Source organism: Mustela putorius, unplaced genomic scaffold, assembly GCF_011764305.1.
Source record: "Mustela putorius furo isolate JIRA1106 unplaced genomic scaffold, ASM1176430v1.1 tig00000508_pilon_pilon_pilon, whole genome shotgun sequence".
Lineage (NCBI taxonomy): Eukaryota > Metazoa > Chordata > Mammalia > Carnivora > Mustelidae > Mustela > Mustela putorius.
In genome coordinates this window covers 10,185,290-10,198,605 of record NW_025421402.1, presented here as the reverse complement: position 1 = coordinate 10,198,605, position 13,316 = coordinate 10,185,290, and the positions used below count along the sequence as shown (strand labels likewise).

Here is a 13,316-nt window from a genome sequence, read left to right as displayed (position 1 = left end):
TCTTTTAAAAATATATATGTGTAGCATTCTTATTTCTTACCAAAAGTAAATACAGTGGACCCTTGACCAGCACAGGTTTGAACAGCATGGGTCCATTTATATGCACATCAATTTTAATAAATATGACACAGTACTGTGAATTTATTGTCCTTATGGGTTTCTTATTAATATTTTCTTTTCTTTAACTTAATTTATTGTAAGAATACAGTATATAATGCATATAAGATACAAAATATGTATCGACCATTTCTGTTATCAGTAAGCTAGGTCGACCGTGGACTACTAGCAATGGCTACTGGGGAGTCAGAAGTTATACATGGATTTTTGACCGTGTGGTATCAGGGGAGCGGATATCTCTTACTTCTGTTTTGCTCAAGGGTCAACTGTAAATACAAATCCATTGTTTCCTGGCACAGCCTATGCTGTGATGAACACCATAGAAAGAACGTTGAGACACTTTCATTTATCTGTAGTGAACAAAATACAAACTCTTATGTAACAAATTAGTTGTAAGTGAAACTAAACATAACTTACCAATTAGTGATACAATTATAATGTAAGATTTCATTTGACCATCTGACTAGGCCTAAGCAATTATTGTCTAGGATTGTTAAAAATAATGACATACATCCACTCATATGAAGTTTGAAAGAAACCAGACTTCACTGGTACCATGTTCTCACTAGAACACCAGAATGGATGTTTGTAACAACTCTACTGTTGTCAAAAGTTCCCAGTTGACTTTGTATAATTCATTAGTTGAGGAAATACATTATTAAAGGGAAATAAATAAAATTTCTAGACCACTAAATGGACATTTTCTGTTCATTTACTCTCTTGATTATAATAGTTATATAAAATCAACTGAGGTGATTGGTCACATCAATGTGACCAGTTGATTTGGTCACAAATCAATCTATTGTAAACATTAAAATAGTGCAAATAAAATTGTGTGAATGGTTAAAGCAGTCTGTTCAAATGATGATCCTTGTGGTGAAGAGACCAACTGACAGTGAGAACATTTATGAGACACTAATTTCTCCATTTCTAAATGAAGCTGGTCAGGGCTACTCCAAGGATCTATCTATGGGTTGTTCTTTGTACAAAAAGACAAAGCCAATGGGGCGAATGGGGACTGAGAGCCAGCCTGAGCCAACTGCCGGAGTCATGTACCTATAGGACTGCAAAAGCCCAGTGGAGGCGCCTTGGACTAACTCACACAATGGGGCCCTTTATGCCCTCGTAGTCCCGAGCCTGTCACTTTCATCAACTCAACGATGCTAAAGTTTCCACATAGTCTTAAATCCTTTCTAATAAATATCTAAATAGAACATGACTCATGAACCAATTAAACCTTTCAAACATGATTTGAACTTAAAATAATTGTGGAACTTAAACAATTGCAAATAGTTTTAAAATTGTGTGTGAATTTTTTCCACAAAAGATACTATATTCTAAATATTTTTAAAACTTCAAAGGGCCACCATTTAATTCAGTACACTAACAGAAGAAAAAGGCAGTTTGTAACCTCTACCCTACATTTTTTTTAACATTTTGCCACAAACTGATCTTCTCAACAATTGAAGCAAGTAACGTGATGGAGTATCAAATCACTGAACCCCACCTTCCTTCCATGTTCTCTCCAAGAAGCTAACCATGAGTGAAACTATTAGGATCACGGGAATAAACCACACACCCAGTTGAATATTAAGACAATAGAGAAGTAAGTCCTTGTGGAAAAAAACCAGATAGAGATATTTCTTTTTAGTCATTCCTTATTTCAAAATTCTTTTTTAAAAGTTTCAAACAAGTTAATAGTCTAAAAATGTTTGCAACTGCTTCTTGGATAGTCAGGTATTTTGTGAAATGGGGGAAAGGTAGAGGTCGCCGTTGAAACTGCTCCCTTCCACTTGTTCAAGGGGTATGTATTTTCTTTTTTTTTTTTTTTCTTTCTTTTTTTTTTTTTAATTAAAAAATTGGGGGGAAGGGAGGGAGGGAGAGAAGAGGCATGTATTTTCTGAGCATTTTTTATATGCTTTGATCAAGTAAAGATTAAGAGCATGTAAGGATTAAGACTAAGCATGTAAAGATTAAGTGAGCTTAACCTTTTAGCAACATCCTTATTCTGTTGGAAACTAAAATTCTTTTTATATATCAAAAATCGCACAAGACTAGCTGAATAACATTTTGTTTCTTTTTATTCATCTGCCCCACTGAGTTTTGCTGACAAGTTGAGTCTTCGAATTATTTTTTCCTCAGAGGATGTCTTTTCGTAAGTGTTGCCTATTATCCTTTTAGTTCTTCAATTTGCTCTTATGCTTTCTAGTCAAAACACATTCATTTCACTAGCATTATCATTAACTCTTCAAGGAGCTTTAAATACTCTTGTATACTTCAGCCAGGGAGATGTGGTCATTGTGGGTACATGTGTATGTATTTTAGTTTGTAAAGACCAGTGCCAGGAATAACATGCAAATTGTGGACTACATGTCTGAGGGCTGAGAACTAAGTCAATCACATTATATTGATTAAGCATGAAACAAATCAAAAATAAAACAAATCCTGCTAGTGGGGAAATATTTTGAGTTTCTCTAAGGCACTCCAGCAATGGGCCACTTTTGCTCAGGCTTGATATCTCTTAGGTGGGAAAATGCAGCCCCCTGGCAAACTGGCTGTTAGGGCATCAGATAAACTTCAAGGATTGGATTAAACCTTTCTACCATCAACTGAGTGACTATGCGGATTGTGTGGTCATAATGGGCACAAGGCACATTGCATTTCCTGGAAATAAATGGGAACAGAAAGTATAGTCTACACATACTGGCTATCCAGGTGGATTTAAATGAGTAACAGCTGCTGAACTTCATGAGAAGGATCTAGTAGCGAATGCGAAACTAGCTATTTATGGCATGCTGCTAAAAAACCTTCACAGAACTACGATGCAGAGATTGCATCTTTTCCCAGATGAGGACATACGAGGAGATATTCGTAAGTATTTAGTGGAAGAGCTTCCTCACCCAAGAAAATGACCCACATGTCTAGATAAGTACACACAGGAAGAAATAGAGGCTTTCCCAAGAGTATGGTCTCAACCTGAAGATTATTGACTCTAGGAGAATGAAAATTGCAGGAAAGAGCCATGTGGTGGCTAAAGCTTCTTCCTAATGAGTCTCTCCTAAGCTATGGGCAGAGAAGACAACTGTTGCATTTTACAAGGAACTTGTCATGGACACTGAAAGCTTGTGGAGAAAGGTCAGGAGGTGATAGTCCTTCAATAGGAAATTGCAATAAAATACATTATTTTATAGGATTATTTTATTATGTAGTCTAATTTGAATGTTGTAAGTGATGATAAGAACAAAATTGCTAGCTTGTTTAGAAAAAACCAGTCGTCTGAGATAAAAGGCTTGCATTCATATACTTTTAGCCAAAAAAGTCTAATTCCTTCTTAATAAAAGCCACAATTCTAATAAATTTAAGTACATATTCATAAGAGGATCTTCCTTAAATAGTAATGATGCAATTGATACTTGCTTGATGTTTACTATAACAATTAGCTTAATACGCTGTGCTTTAATTCATTGATAACGTCAGGTCCTTCTGAGATAGGTAAAACTATTTGCTCATAACTTGAAAAGTGTTTATAGTTAAATTAGAGGTTTCAAATGTCTTCTTATTTTTTTAGCTCTAATGTTAAATAACACCTTCCCAAAATTCTTTTTAGGTTTCTATGACTGCTGTAAATCTTAGATAGATGATGGATAGAAAGATAGATAGATAGATGGATAGAAGGTAGATAGAGTTCTCCAGAAAAAAAACAATAGGCTGTGTATAAATAAACAGAGAAAGAGACCGTGATTTATCTTAAGGCTCACGTGATTGTAGACACTGGCACGTCCAAAGTCACATCAACACATGGAGATTCTGGGAAGATTAATATTAAAGCTCGAATCCAAAGATAGTCTACTGACAGAATTTCCTCTTCCTTAGACAACATCAGCCTTTTTTTCTTACAGTCTTCAGTTGTTTGGGTGAAGCCCGCCATTATGGAAGGTAATCTGCTTTACTCACAGTCTACTGATTTAAATATTTATCTTGTCTAAATGATACCTTCACAGGAACATCTACAGTATTTGATCAAATATCTGAGTACCATGACCTAGTTAAGTTGATACAGAAAATTATCAAAGATCTATAGATGATTGCTAAAGCACGAGAGAGAGAGAGAGACGTCATCACAGATAGATAATGCTGATGATGATTTCCCTGCTTAGCTCTAGGGATTGCTTTTTTTACCAAAGGTGTTTTCTGTGCCTCCGTCACCTCTCATTCTCCTCTGCTTTGATTTCCCATTTCTAACCTTCTGAGGGATGGATTAAAAAGAGAAGGGTAGTTCTGAGTGTAAAATGGAAGGATAATGCCTGTAAGTGACAGCTGGAGTATTCATCTATAATTAAGAGATTTGTGCAAAATAAAAGAGTACATGTGGATTTTGTGTTACTGTTTTTGGTTATCCAGAAGTCCTTCTTATTTGACTTTACAGGTCTCTTTATTTTGGTGATTGAGTTTGCCAGTTATGCGAAAGGTAACAACATCAGTGAGACTTCTGTAAAAAGTTATTATTTACCCATTTTTAACATAGAAAACATATAGAAAATTTACTGTAATGATTTGACTTGTAACTATAACCACCATTTGTCTTCATAAAATATAAAACTGATATCTTACAAATTTCTATTCACAGATATTATTCATGTTCACTGACCTCATTTGCTTTCTGTTCTTTCTAGAACACGACTTTCCTTTTATTTCCCTCACTTACTAGTCAAAGTAATCTGAGGTAAACAGAACAAATCAAACATCAAGACATAAAATTGGTTTTAATGCCTTACGATAGCCAGAAGAAACAAGTTAAATAGTTTCAAATCTTTTAAAAATCTAATAACAGTGCCCTTTTCAGAAAAGCACATTTGATTTCTTGACGAGTCAGATTTATGCTGTTTTAAGAATTTAAAGGAACATTTGACCTAGAGTACATAATATCCCATAACCACATCACAGCTCAACTTTCTTATACTTTTTATTAATCTTACATAAAATCTGATAATTCAAAAATAAGAAGAATTTTAATCAGTTAATTGAAGGCACTTATATTGATGAGAGATAGAAGCAGAAAAATGTTCACCTTCAGCCCTGAAGGCTGACCTATAGCCTGTGTAGTTCCAATAAGGATCAAACATGTGCTGGTTGCTGCATTCTCACTGGGTCACCTGACTGCCTGCCTGTCTCACCAATAATTAATATAGAACTGAATGTTAAGCACCAGAGAAATCTTGTGAAAGTAGCTTCATGAGTAGAAATTCGAAGAAGACATTTATGATCTGATATTCCCTGCACACCCTCTCTTCCTTAAACATTGAGCATATAACTACCAGCTTTGTATGACAAAAGTATAGCTGTTTCTGCCTACAGGTTCTGTCCCTGTGCTACTTAAATAAACTAAGGTGCTCCCTACAACTTCTCAAGAATTCTTTCTTGGCCATTGTGCTCAGTGATCCCACATCAATATTAACATTTGTTATGATTTCCAATCAAATATTTAGGAGACAGTTAATATTTTTATTTATTCTCTTTATAAAACCAACTTCTTAAGTTTCTTTCAATTATCCAACGCTACATATCATAATCAAGATGGAAACCAGTCATCATCATTTCAACTTCCTGGAATTCATTTTAATTAATCTTTAAATACATTAAGTCAAAATGTTGAGACAGTTAATAGGTAAAGTAAAATAACAATAAAGATGTTTATCCAAGGATGCCTGGGTGGCCCAGTTGCTTAAGCCACTGCCTTGGACTCAGGTCACAATCCCAGCGTCCTGGGATCGAGTCCCACATCAGGCTCCTTGTTCAGCAGGGAACCTGCTTCTCTCTCCACTGCTGCCTGATGCTCTGCCTGCTTGTGGGCTCACTCGCCCTCTCTCTCTATGACAAATAAATAAATAAATAAATAATCCTTTTAAAAAGTTGTTTAACTAAATACCATCACTAAATCCAAATCAATAACAACAAAAAAAAAATTCCAAATGGAGTTGCTTGTGATTAATATCTGGAAATATCACTCATAATTAATGTCTGGCTTATCTTCTCAGTTTTTATCACTCCTGTAAGGTCACAGGCAAAAAGTCAATGCAGACCTCCTCAATTCCAAAAAGCTCTTTGTTATGGACCAAAAGTCATCTGTCTCATTTTTGGTATTTGTCCACCTTTAAATTGTCTCATTCATTATCCATTATAAATTGATCAAGTCCAATTTCAAAGTCTTCACTTACCTAAATATTCCATTGATTTTTTTTCCCTGCTGTACATGTGACTTAAGAACACGTTTATTTAATACCAAATCTTTTTCTGCTTCTCGTGTTGGAAAGTACCAAATAAGTAAATGGAAAATCATTAACAATAGGAGAATGCTTGCCAAAATCAGTGAACGTGAATTACAATGGCACTCCAATTTAAAAATAGACTGAATTTTAATTATCCTTGAAGGCAAATGAAATAACAATGACATTTAAAATGATGTCTCAAATAAGGTATCTTTCTTCAGGATATAAGAAGTAACAGAACACTATCTGAAAATATTTCCCAGAGCCTAGCCAGGCAACTTTATAAACACTCAAAATCAGAGTTCCTGCCTTGGACATTACAAGGTCCAGAAGCAGAACTTGTCAGAATAGGATCTAGATCTGGCATACTACTCCTGTCACTCTCTCCACGTGGCTGACGGCAGAAATTTGGATCTCACCAATAGGTGTCGCAAAGGTCAGCTCTCAACAAAGCTGGATAAATACACCTTCTTTATAAGGTAGCTTCAAACAGAAGTGCTCCATGACAAAACAGACCTCGTGCCAAATGTGGTAAGGTCTTTGATTTAGTATCACAGACACTGCTGGGGTGCCTGGGTGACTCAGTCGTTTAAGCCTCCAACTCTTGATTTCAGGGTCATGAGATCTAGCCCCGTGTCAGGCTCCACACCAAGCATGGAGCCTACTTAAGTTTCACTCTCTCCCTCTCCCTGTGACTCTCCCCACTCACACTCTCTCTCTCTCAACACACACACTCACATGCACGTGCACACGCTACTCTCAGGTTTGAGTGTTTTGACTAGAATTGTGTACTTCCAGTGTCAGTTACTTCCCAGTCAGCACCAGCACTTCCCTTCAATCTCCAGACCCTCAGGCTGAATCTCATCCACTAGTCACATCCACTCTGGTCAAGATGAATTCACTCTCAGGATCCTCAATGCTCTTTTCTACCAGCAAACTATAATGAAGTTTGCATATGTCAATTAAAAATGTGTAACACTTCTGAATTGCAGAAGGAAGGCATTGGTGTGAGTCCTTTTCCTCAGAGGAAATGTCTGTACTTCTGTGTAAATTTATGGTGACAGATAAATTTCATTATGGAGGGTTTCTCCCAATGACCCCTGACACTAACTAAATGCCACAGTTTAACGGAAGTCAGAAAAGTGAAGTAAAATCCACCCCCTATATTCTGGGAAGATATCCTGGCACAACTAAAATGTCTCCTTTCTTTTCTTTTCTTTTCTTTTCTTTTCTTTTCTTTTCTTTTCTTTTTAAGATTTTATTTATTTGACAGAGAGAGAAAGAGCACACGCATGAGCCAGAGGAAGAAGGAGAAGCAGACTCCGTGCTGAGCAGGGAGCCCAATCTGGGCCTTGATCTAGGACCCTGTCCTCATGACCTGAGCTAAAAGCATATGCTTTACTGACTGAGCTACCCAGGTGCCCCTAAAATGTCTTTTTTCAAAGACAATATATATAAAATGCTTGCACGTAACTATTTACTGAGGAAAGGGAGCTTTCATGTTTAATGAAAGGTAGCTCTTGCTATTAGAAACATAATCACATGGTGTACAGATTCTGCTGGGCAGATTTTTAATCAGGTACAGAAATAACCCCATGGGAGAGCAACAAGTATGTATTTCCATTTCCCTGGCTGTCCACACACTCCTGTAACTATCAGACCTATCAGTACAACACAAACTTTTGTAATAGTCCAAATCAAGCTTCTTATCTTTCCCCATCTCAAAATTTTCCTTCTGCAAGTAAGTACCCATCATGTGTTGACTAACAATATGAAGTGATAACAGTGCATATTTTCACCAGTAACGAGAGTTATCCTGCCTGTATAAATTCTTGGAAAAGAAAAAAAAAAGACAAAGCTCACAAAGGTAGAATAAATTGAAATCAAAGGCTTCTCCCCTGGATAAATACCTCAGTTGTGTATATACCCTAATCCGTTCACTGACAAGTAAAATAGAAAACCATATATTCACTTTTATCATAGAGTCTAGAGTTGGACTCTAACTCCTTCTCATTTGTCCAAAGAGACTAGAAGATGAGAGATGCTCAAAAATGGAGTGTACTTCGTCAGTTCAAGTCAGCCTGATCCCAGCCTGATCTGGTCCCTCCTGTAGTTATTTAGGAAAGCTGATGACAAGGACACATATTCAAAGTCTTGTTTCCCCAAACACATAATATTAAAAATAATTACATTTCTGCAACCCTTACTGTGTGCCAGAGACTGCTCTAAGCACAGAGTGAGAGACAGACAGAGAGGGAGAGACTCTACGTGCATGTGTGTTTGTGTGTGAATGAGTATGTGTCCTATAATCTTTACAACAATCCTCTGAGAAAGATACTATAATTATCCTAATTTTACAGGATATTTTACAGGGAAAATTAAGGCCCATGGGTATATACTGCTTGGAAGTGGCAGAGCTGGCATTTAAACTCAGGCCATCTGAGTTCTGGGGTCTGTGCTGTTAACTGCTACACTCTACTGACTACCAGAGGGAACATTTCCCTAACCCCGACACACATCGGTGGTCCCACCTCAAATCATTTCCCTGAAGTACCACCAAAGGAAGTGTGGTTGTGTTTTATTTTTTCATGTGACCCTATGGCCTCAGGATTTTTCAGCCTATAGTTCGTACTGGCAGAGCTCCTGTGTCACTTTGAGAAGCTCAAAGATTGAACTGGTCACTTAATTAGGCCAAAGCACAAGTTCAACTTCCTGTTCCCTTGGAAAACACTGCACTGAGCACCAAGAACTTACAAAGGTAAAACAAGAAGGTCTTTGTACTCAGATACTGCTGTGGACTGAATTGTATCCTCACAAGTTCATATGTTGAAGCCCTAATCCCTGATGTGATAATATTAGGAGATGGGACCTTTGAGAGTGATTAGGTTTAGATGAGGTCGTAAGTGTGGGGCCCTCATGATGGCATGAATGTCTTAGGAAAAGAGATACCTGAGAGTCTCTCTCTCTCTCTCTCCCCCTCTTATGTGTGAGAACACTGTGAGAAAGTGGCCATCTGCAACCCAAGGACAGAACACTTACCAGAAACCAACAATGCTGGCACCTTGATCTTCAACTTCCAGTTCTCTAGAACTATGAGAAAATAAATTTCTGGTTTTTAAGCCACCCAGTCCATGGTATTGCCTTATGGTAGCCCGAGCTAAGATACATACAGACAATGTTGAAAAACAAAGACAGGACAGACCCTTAAATCTGTGCCTTCATAGAAGAGATTCAGATAGGAGCAAGAAACCGTACTTAGAAACATTTAGAAATATTTATGTATTTTAATAGAGAAGGTAAATAGGGAAGAATGGATGTTTGTCATTATGGCAGATAATGACCATCTTTATTACTACTGAGACCCCTTACTGAATATTGAACATAATATTTTCTCATTTAGTCCTCAAAACAACTCCATGCCAAATTGAAATGTAGGCAGACTAGGTAATTTCCCCAGGGCACATAGCAGTAACCTCAAGACAAAGACTAGACGCTAGCTCTGACTACAAAACTCTGGCCCTGCCCTGATCATAGAGAAGGTCATGGGTAGGTCTGGATGTTTCTGGAAAAGCATCCAGAGCAGCTGAAATCTAAGAGAGAAGAAAGCCAGCGAACAATGCCTAGATTCAAGGCTTTCAAAAAGCACAGTAAGATGCCTCCTTTTCAGTCCAAGACAAAGGAAAATAGCAGCTTCTTCTTTGTAAAGCAATTCTCCCTTTTAAATCAATCTAGGATGATACAAGTATAACATCAACCAAAGTTGCATATGGAAAGGACTCTCATCCCAAAATGTTCTGAAAGGAACGTCAATCAAAGATAATCATGTGCTTGCTACTGGATATTTACCCCAAAGATATAGATGTAGTGAAAAGAAGGGCTATCTGTACCCCAATGTGCATAGCAGCAATGGCCACTGTCCCCAATCTGTGGAATGAACGAAGATGTCCTTCAACAGATGAATGGATAAAGAAGATGTGGTCCATATGGAGTATTATGCCTCCATGAGAAAGGATGAATACCCAACTTTTGTATCAACATGGTTGGGACTGGAAGAGATTATACTGAGTGAAATAAGTCAAGCAGAGAGAGTCAGTTATCATATGATTTCACTGACTTGTGAAGCATAAGGAATAACATTGAGGACACTGGGAGATGGAGAAGAGAAGTGAGTTGGGGGAAATCATAGGGGAGATGAACCATGAGAGACTGTGGACTCTGAGAAACAAAGAGTTTTGGAGGTGGTGGGTGGGGGATGGGTGAGCCTGGTGGTGGGTATTAAAGAGGGCATGGATTGCATGGAGCACTGGGTATGGTCCATAAACAATGAGTTTTGAAACACTGAAAAAAAATTAAATTAAATAAAATTTAAAAAAAAAAGATAATCGTGTGCTTGGTTATTCATTCTCAGGACACATTCCCTTTCCGGTAAGTGTGAAAACTAGTGACAATTTGGTCCTTAAAATTTAGTAACAGTGTATTTTACCAAGATTTGGAGTTTAAAATCTGAAGTACGTTATTCTCCTTTTACTCAGAAAACCTGTGTTCTTAGTTGAGGACTGAAAAGTTTGGAAGCTCCTATTGAGCCATTGTGGTGTATGGCTGTGCTTTTTTCTGAAGCTCCCTGCTCATTTGAGCATTTTGTTCTCAGAAACAGCCCAGTAGTTAAGAAAAATTGTCCCACCAATCAGTAAAGGCATTCTTTTCAACCATCTGGCAGGCTTTTAAAATGGATGGTTTTTTTTTTTTTTTTTTCACTTTTTTCCCTAGCCAAACGATTTCAACACAGTCTTCTACCAGATGTCTTCTGTTTCTGAACAAATGATGATAGGAAGCAATTTCTGTCTCTCCACAAAGGTATAAATAGTGAATAATCTTGGCTCCATTTAAAGTGTAACGCAACAAACTTGGTGCCCTAAACTGTAAGATACTAGACAATTTTCTCTCAATTTTCTCATGGATATTTTCTACTTCCCACGATTATTCTAAAAAACAAGGGAAACGATACATTCAGAGATAAACAGATAATAAATGTTGGCTCTATTTGTTTTGTTATAAGAATACAGTTTACCTTGGGAATTTTAAATAATTCATAAATATGAGTAGAATTCAATCCTATAATGACATATGCCATAAGACAATGTTCAGCTGATTAGCATTTAGAGATATGCATAATGCTTGTGGCCCTGCATGCTAACTAAGCAAACTTAAATTTATATTAATAAGTGTACTTTTTACATTTATACACAAATTACTTTTATGTGTCAAATGACTTATATCCCTCCTCTTTCCAAAAGAATTTAAAATAGATTACGAGAAAAGATATAACAGAGGAAAGCAGAAAATTTCCAGATGTCTAAAAAAAAAGATGCAAAATTTTTACTACAAGAAAACACATTGATGCCACTAAAATTCAAATTTAGTTTTGTATAACTTCATAATAAGGTCCAATAATGATACAAAGAATAGTAAATTACGTGTCTGCCATTATGTCAATTGCCTAGAAAGAAAAATGTCAACCCTTCAAAGAACTTCCCGGGGTCGCCTGGGTGGTTCAATGGGTTAAAGCCTCTGCCTCTGCCTTTGGCTGGAGTCATGATCCCAGGGTCCTGGGATGGAGCCCTGCGTCGTCTCGGCGGGCTCTCTGCTCAGCAGGGAGCCTGCTTCCTCCTCTCTCTCTCTGCCTGCCTCTCTGCCTACTTGTGATCTCTGTCAAATAAATAAATAAAATCTTTAAAAAAAAAAAAAAAAAAAGAACTTCCCGGCACTAAATTCAAACCAAGAGTTTATAGTAACCTATAAAAGGTTATATAACCTATATAAAGGAAGAGAATTGGTGCATTATAAAAACAAAAACAAAACAACAAAACAAAAAATCATATTCTTAGAGACCCTTTGAATAATCTTAAAAACATAAGCCAGAAACTATGTTTTTAAGTTTTTTTATATGTAATATTTATACAAGTATTACATAGTATGTTACTGCTTGGTTTGTTCAAGTAAAAAACAAAAACTCCTTATCTACAGACACTTGTGCACATATGTTATTTGGTAACATGAACTGTTGACTAGAAAGTGATCTCTGTCAGATAAGGAAAGAATTATCCACTTTCTAGAATCCTAGAATCCATTCCATTTATTATTCTTTCATTTAAGATAAACGTTTCCGACTATATTCCTCACTGTTCTTCTCCATCTCTGTGTTTGCACTAAATGTCTTGTCCATATACTTCTTGTTCTTTTGCTTCTATGCCTGGTCCCCTATCCTTCTGGCATTAAGGCCCTTCCCCAATATGCATTCCAGCAACACATCATCAAGCTCACCTAGACTTCAAGAGCAGCTCGTTGACCCCTTCTCCCAAAGCACTTGCCTTCTTCATTGTTCCGATTAATAGCTGCGCTCTCCTGGAGAAGTCACTAAAATTTAAATCCATCTCCCTCAGATTGGAGAATCTCTCACTTCCCCCCAGCCCCAGACTTCATGTGCAGTGCTTCTGAAAAGTATCCTTCTTGGGGAACTCCCACTGCATTAATAAGTGTACTTATTAATGTTCCTCTTTGTGGGGCTGATAAACATCTCTCTTGTTGAATGCATAGCGTGGCTCATTTCCTAGGCCTGATGGTAAAGTGAAGGCCTATTGGTTGCTGGGTCAAACTCACTGGTGAGCAGTTTACTCAAAGCATCCCTATGATTCAGGTCCTTAACTACTGTTTCTTTTTTAACACCTTTATTGAGGTAGAATTGGTGTACAATAAACTGCATACATCTGAAGTGTAAAATTTACACTTAAGTGTGTTTATAAGTGCATTTTGACCCATTGATGCAACTGAGAAAACATCAAGCCAATCAAGATAATGAACATTAATACCCACAACCCCTAAAAACTTCATTGTTCCCCTTTGCAATCCTTCTATTCAAAAATTTTAGGTTGCCAT

General features: G+C 37.1%; 1 pseudogene; it reads left to right on the top strand.

The window, feature by feature from the left end:
* Positions 1–288: 288 nt before the first annotated feature.
* LOC101669999 lies at positions 289–3,107 on the top strand (annotated as a pseudogene).
* Positions 3,108–13,316: the final 10,209 nt, after the last annotated feature.